At 41.2% G+C, this 6,894-nt stretch overlaps 1 protein-coding gene across 2 annotated transcripts in view; it reads left to right on the top strand.

Moving 5' to 3' along the window:
- The window catches only part of PRR14L (proline rich 14-like), a 64,878-nt gene that overhangs the window by 17,947 nt on the left and 40,037 nt on the right, over nt 1-6,894 (top strand). The window lies entirely within an intron of this gene.

The following is a 6,894-nucleotide window of genomic DNA, read 5'->3' as shown; positions in this document are numbered from 1 at the left end:
TTTCTTTCTTTCTTTCTTTCTTTCTTTCTTTCTTTCTTTCTTTCTTTCTTTTTTAAGATTTATTTATTTATTTTTAAGATGTATTTATTCATACAGACCTGGGGTACAGACAGAGGCACTGGAGTGGTAAGAAGATTCACCAGAGACAGAGAGGGGAACAGGATAGGCACTTTGATGAAGTATACTGCTTGAGAGGAGCAGCGGGTGGGTCAGGAGAGGTCTGCCACACCATGTGGGTCACCTCCAGGGCAGGTATTGAACCCGCAGTGAAGGAGCTGTAGCCAGCTTGCAGTGCTGCATTTTAACCTACTGTGCCTCCAGGGAGGGCCCGCCCCAGTTCTATTTCTTGATTCAGAGTGAATACACAGACAGATGCTCCTCTTCAGCTCGAACACCACCTCCCTTCATGACCACCTCATTTCCTAATGTGAGACCTTCTCTCTAGTCCTTCACAGGAAATGGCCTGTAGTACTTCTCCTTTCATCCCCTTTCTCTACCATCTTTCTTATTCTGCCTTAGACTTCTTGATCTTCAGGATCTGTCAGATCCAGTGATTATTTGGTTTTTGTTCCCTTCCTAACTGCCCAAAAAGCTCAGAACCCCAAGAATTCCTTCCACTACTTTCTTTTTGATAGAAAACACTGATATTGTAGAGGGTCATAGGGGTTGGTAGAAGGAACATCAATAAAAAGGAAACCATCAAAAAATAAAAGATTAGCTGAGCCAAGGTTAATCTCCTACCCCTATCCTAGGCTAAAATTCAGCTTAGGTTCTATAGAGGGGACTTTGTGTGTGTATTAGGCAGCTAAGGTTAGTAACACAAAATGATGAGAAGAACCTCAAAAGAAACAAGATACAGCAAATACATTTCATTTTAGGAACATTTTGTTGCTGTCATGAGGCATCAGATTCGACTCTGCTTCTTGGCAACCTGGAAGGAAGCACATACTTAAGAGAAAAAGACACTTGTCCCACCTGCTTCCTGGTGCTGGAAATTTTCTCGCATTTCACAGGCCAGTTTAGATTAAAGCTGTAAAGATAGAATTGTCACTTCGTACACTAGCCTCACCTGGTGCTTAAGGACCTTAATGCTATTTTAAAATTCCCTCCCACGACTTCATCCCCACTAAGATCTTTAGTAGGGTTCCGGTATTGCTATAGTGAGTTTTTGATCTTTTCAGCTACATCTTAGCACAAAATGAATGGTTGAAATACACTTTCCTTTATCCACTGAACTGATCTTTAAAACTTTTTTTTTTCTCCTTAAGAAAAATACCAGATGGTTTCACTTACAGCAGGAGCATAAAGGACCGAAGGGGGGGAAATAGTAATAATGAACAACTGTATACCAGAGATATTTTATAGGGGTGGAGTGGGGAATGGGATCAGGAACAGTGGAGGGGGGGGGAGTGCACTAGACTATGGTGATGGCACACGGGTGATTTGGTGATAGGAAGCCCACGGGGATCACAACTAAAATGGAAAAAGGCACGAAGTGATGTAAAAATAAATATTATATTAAAATAAAAACTATATTTAAAAAAATTTTTTTTAAATCATAAATGTGACACATTGAACTGACCTTTTGAACAGAAAAGCAGGCTTATTGTCTGAGGAAATCTGCTTTCTCAGACTTACCTTTGATTACTTTCCACCTAAAAAGCTGACCCACATTGAACATGGATAAGATGGGATCCTCTGAAAAGTGTCCTCAATAAACAGCTTTAGGGTACTCTCTTTACTGCCTTATAGCCTCCTTTAAATTGGTAAACTGTGTTGTTTACAAAGCTGTGTGCAAGGTTGTCCATTTGATAAGGTGGAACTTGAAAATAGCAACTCTACTATAGAGTTTTTAGCAACAATGACTCAATGGCCAGTTGGGATACATTTTCTTTGTCTGTCTGTCTATCTTCATTTTGTACATTTTTTCATCTCAGTTGTAATCCCCATGAATTTCTCACCACCAGTGCACCCATGTGCCATCACCATAGGCTCATGTGTTCTCCTGCCCCAGCTTTGTTCTGTTCCCCTCAGTTCCTCTGTAGAATGTCTCTGGTTTATAGTTAGTTGACTTTAGTTTTTACCTATTACGGTTACTTTTTTTTTTTTTTTAAAATTTTTTTATTTATGCTTACAAGAACTGGGATACAGACCAGAGGTGTAGGGGGTGAGAGGATTCACCAGGGACAGAACAGGCAGATTGACTGAAATACACTGCTAAGGGGAGCAGTGGGCGAGTCAAGAGAGGCCACGTGGGTGGGTCACCTCCGTGACCAGGGATCCAACTCATGTTGAAGCAGCTGCCTCTAGCTTCACAGTGCTGTACTTTAACCTGTTGCACCACTGGGGAGGGCCCACTGCTGTTCTGATTTTTAATATGATTTTTTTTTTTAAGATTTTATTTATTTATACAGAACTGGGGTACAGGCCGGAGATGCGGAAGGTGAGAGGATTCACCAGAGACAGAGTGGGGAGCAGAACAGGCAGATTGACGAAGTACACTGCTGAGGGGAGCAGCGGGCGGGTCAGGAGAGGTCTGCAACGCCATGTGGATCTCCTCCGGGGCAGGCGGGAATCGAACTCATGCGGTAGTGGCTTAAACTTCTTAGTGCAGTGCTTTAACCCGCTGCGCCACCAGGAGGGCCCTAATATGATTTTTTAAAATCGTTTTTCTGTTAAATATTTTACAAAACTGATACCAAGGTCTTGTTAGCTTTTAGTAACTGGGCATGTTTGGGAAAGTTGTGTGAAAGATGGAATAGGCACTAGGAAAAATACCAATGTCAGTTCACTAATTACTGTGGGGCTTTCTTCCCACAGTAGCAGTCTCCACTAACGTTTATTTGGGGGTTCTCTGAAATAGAAGGCTCCTCAGAAATTGGGAGCAGTTTTTGAGGATATACATTTTGATAAGAGTTGAAAACAGTCAAGGAGAGAAAAGCTACCTTTATATATATACACACACTATATATATATATACATACACACACACACTTGTGTGTGTGTGTGTATGTATATAACTAGATACTTTACTGAGAATAATTAAAGTTGAAAGAAATCTTTTAAGATCTCTTTTTTTGTTGTGTAAATAAGTCAGCATAGTTAAGAATAGAATGTGCCAATCAGTAAAGCCTTTTATGCCTTATATGCATATAGATTCTTGGAGCGTATTGATTTTTTCTCTATAACTTAGGGTATTTCCTGTTTTATAAAACCCTATTTATGTCATTATTCTACTATAATATACATTTCGTAAAAAAAAAAAAATTAATGCTGTGTGTGTGTGTGTGTGTGTGTACAGATGTATGAGTTTTACCAGATTGTGTAGGTACTACCACCTTGAGATACAGAACATTTCCATCACCCCAGCAATTTCTTGAGGTTTCCTTTTATAGTACTCCCTCTTGCCACCCCCAGTCCTTAGCAACCACTAATCCTGTTTTCTGCCCCTCTAGTTTTGCCTCCCTGGCCCTATAGGGTTCAAACTTGTGCTGTAGTAGCAGCAGATAGCTTCCTAGTGCTGTGCTTACCCTTGCACCACCAGGGAGGGCCCTGTTTCTACATTTTAACCATTTTGAATAATGTTTTCAGCACTTGTGTATAGGTTTTGTATGGACATAAGTTTTCAGTTCCTTTGAGTATGCACTTAAGAGTGGAATTGCTCAGTTATATGGTAACTCTGTGTTCAGCATTTCAAGGAATTGCCAAATTGTTTTTCAAAGTGGTCATACCATTTTAGAATCCTATCAGCAACAGATGAAGGTTCTAATTTCACTGTGTCCTTTCCAACACCTTTTGTTTTCTATATTGTTTTGAATTGGTTTAAAAGGTTTTATTTATTATACAAGAATTGAGGCACAGGCCAGAGATGCAAGGGGTGGGAGATTCACCAGAGACTGAGTCAGGAACACAACAGGCAGATTGTCTGTAATACACTGCTGAGAGGAGTAACAAGCAAGAGAGTAGAGTTCTTCTGTGCTATGTGGGTCAGTCAGCTCCCTGGCCGGGGACCAGACTTGGGTTTCAATGGCTGTGGGTGGCTTTGTAGTGCTGTGCTTCACCCCTTGTACCACTAGGTCGGCCCTGAATTACAGCCATTTTAATCAGTGTGAAATGATATCTCATTGTGATTTTGATTTTCATTTTTCTAATGACTAAAGATTTGACTTTTTTTCTTTTTTTAAGATTTATGCATACAAGAGCTGGGGTGTAGGCCAGAAGTCAGGGGGAGAAGGGTGTTACTAGTGAGAGGATATCCTCTTGCCTCAGCACTATTTGTTAAAAAGCTATTCTTGTCAAAATCAGTTGACTGCCTATAAATGTTAGAATTTATTTCTGTATTCTCTGTTCCATTGATATTTGTCTTTCTTGTACTATGCCACGTCATCTTGATAACTGTAGCTTTGTTTTTATAATCAGGAAGTGTAAATCTACCATCTTTGTACCTTTTTTTTGTTTGTTTTTTTCAAGATTATTTTAGCTGTTCTGTGTCCCTTGCATTTTCATAACAATTTTAGGATTTGCTTTTCAATTTCTGCAAGTATTCTTACTTCTTATTTATTCGTTCATTTATTTTTAAGATTTAATTTACTTATACATCTGAGAACTAGAATATGGGGAATGTGAAAGGATTCACCGAAGACAGTGGGGAACAGAACAGGCAGATGGACTGAAATACACTGCTGGGGCTTAGCAGTGTGCGGGACAGGAGAGGTCTGCTGCGCCCGGTGGGTCAGCTCCTTGGCCGGGGATCAAACTGATGCTGCAGTGACTGTGGATAACTTCATTGTGCTGAGATTTAATCCTTAGTGGGGACTAGAGAGGCCTGCATACACACTTTTTAAATGAGTATTATAAAATTACAAATATAGTATCTTAAGTTGAGATCATGAAGTTCTTACACTCCCAAAAATGGGTCTATACCTATAAATTTGTCCTCAGTTACCTAATCATCTTTTATTTTAATATGCCGCCTTTCTCTTTGCTTTTTAAACTGTTTCATTTAGTTCAATTATTATTTGTCCTAAAACTGGCTAAAAATGCCCTGCTTCCAAAAAGTATATCATTGATACAAAACCAATTATCAAGTAGAAATGGGTAGGTAGAAATAGCAAAGATTTACACAAAATGTAAATCACAAAACTACAAGCTTATAGAGCAGAGGCCACTTATTAATCCCAGAAAAACCCTTCGGGCTCAAGGTTTAATCACAAATCCTGATGATTATCAGGTTCAGGAGTTTGGCAGCACATGTAACACCTCATTGGCTGCTTCTTAGTTATGTCCCATAAAAAATTAGGGAGCGATCGCCTAATCAGCCCCCAGTTAATCTCTAAGCTTCTGGCCTTCACTCCCTCTCACGTGTGCTTCCTCTCCATTTTTTACAAGAGGCTGCTCCCCTTCCTTTTCCTGTCAAGTACTTTCCATGTTGGACACCATTGCTCTGTGCCTATCCTTCTGTCTCCTCCATCAGGACCTGTTCTCCCGGACTTTAACTCTGTTTACCTGTAGATGAACTCTTAGGTTGTTTCCACGTCTAGTCCATCATAAATAGTGAGGTTAACATGAGTGTGCAGATATTTCTTCTTCTAGATTGTGATTTTTATTTCCTCTCTATATATATCTCCATTAAATAATTCAATTACAAATACGCACACACAAACACACCCATACATAGAGTAACTGGATCAAATATACTTAATACTTCTTTTTTTTTTTTTTTTTTTAAGATTTATTTATTTATGCATACAGAACTGGGGTACAGGCCAGAGGTGCAGGGGCGGTGAGAGGATTCACCAGAGACAAAGCGGGGAGCAGAACAGGTAAACTGATGAAGTACACTGCTGAGGGGAGCAGCGGGCGGAGTCAAGAGAGGTCTGCCACGCCATGTGGTCACCTCCCAGGCAGGCGGGGATCGAACTCATGCGGAAGTGGCTTTAGTTTCTTAGTGCTGTGCTTTACCCCGCTGCGCCACCAGGGAGGGCCCAATACTTCTTTTTTTAAGATTTATTTATTTATGCATACAGAACTGGGGTACAGGCCAGAGGTGCAGGGGCGGTGAGAGGATTCACCAGAGACAAAGCGGGGAGCAGAACAGGTAAACTGATGAAGTACACTGCTGAGGGGAGCAGCGGGCGGAGTCAAGAGAGGTCTGCCACGCCATGTGGTCACCTCCGGAGCGGGGATGGAACTCATGCGGAAGTGGCTTTAGCTTCTTAGTGCTGTGCTTTAACCCACTGCGCCACCAGGGAGGGCCTTACTTAATACTTTTAACAGCATCTTTAATCTTCTGTTTCTTCATTCAAGTAACATCTGTTACGTACCTGCCATGAGGCAGGGTCACTGTTAGGTACAAATCTACCATGATCATTAAGATCCAGCTTTTGCCCTCATATAACTTCAGTATCATGACAGCTAATAATAAACAAATAATGGAGAAACAGTATTACAGAGATATTCATGGAGATGTTGGGCAGGTAAGTAGGGGCCAAAAAGAAGTGGTTTGCACTAACCAAGTGTGAACACTCTGGTACTTCCAACAGCTTAATGTATGTTAATTCATGAATCTTTACAAGTGCTAGTGCAGGTACCCATCTTACAAATAAGAACTGAGGGACCTCCCTGGTGGCCTGGGGATTAAGGTCTCAGCCCTATCACCACTATGGCCTGAGTTCCATCCCCAGCCAGGGAGCTGATCCACATATGGTGCAGCAGACTTCCGTCTCATCCACTGTTCCCTTCAGTAGTGTATTTCACTAAATCACCTGTTCTGCTCCCCACTCTGTCTCTGGTGAATGCTCTCACTCACCTTGCCCTAGTGCCACTTGCTCACACCCTATGTCTTCTATGCAAAAATATTTTGTTAAAAAATGTGGCCCTCCCTGGTGGCGCAGC

This window comes from Condylura cristata, unplaced genomic scaffold (assembly GCF_000260355.1).
Source record: "Condylura cristata isolate star-nosed mole 26May11 unplaced genomic scaffold, ConCri1.0 scaffold00029, whole genome shotgun sequence".
Classification (NCBI taxonomy): domain Eukaryota; kingdom Metazoa; phylum Chordata; class Mammalia; order Eulipotyphla; family Talpidae; genus Condylura; species Condylura cristata.
Note: the sequence above shows the minus strand (reverse complement) of the source record. Positions and strands in the feature narration are given on the sequence as shown.